This window comes from Bombus impatiens, unplaced genomic scaffold, assembly GCF_000188095.3.
Source record: "Bombus impatiens unplaced genomic scaffold, BIMP_2.2 scf_2262, whole genome shotgun sequence".
Taxonomy (NCBI): domain Eukaryota; kingdom Metazoa; phylum Arthropoda; class Insecta; order Hymenoptera; family Apidae; genus Bombus; species Bombus impatiens.
In genome coordinates, this window is record NT_178681.1 from 21,005 (window position 1) to 21,307 (window position 303).

Sequence of the window (303 nt, forward strand, 5' to 3'; positions counted from 1 at the left end):
GCCGTTGCTGAGTCCGGGGACTGCCACGCCGATGAGGTCAACACCACTCACCGATGAGGTCAACACCTGTCACTCAATGATCCTCCGGGACTTCAACGCCCACTCAACGGCGTGGGGCTCCCGCAAGACCAACGGAAGGGGGCACTCGACCTCCGGCTTATGAACCGGGGGTCGTCCAGCACGTGCGTGGCGTGTCGGGGCGTCGCGAGTCCATAGTGGACCTCACATGGGCAAACCCTGCCGTATCCCGCCCTGTTTCCGGTTGGGAGGTCTCCCCGGTGGAGATCCTCTCGGACTACCTCT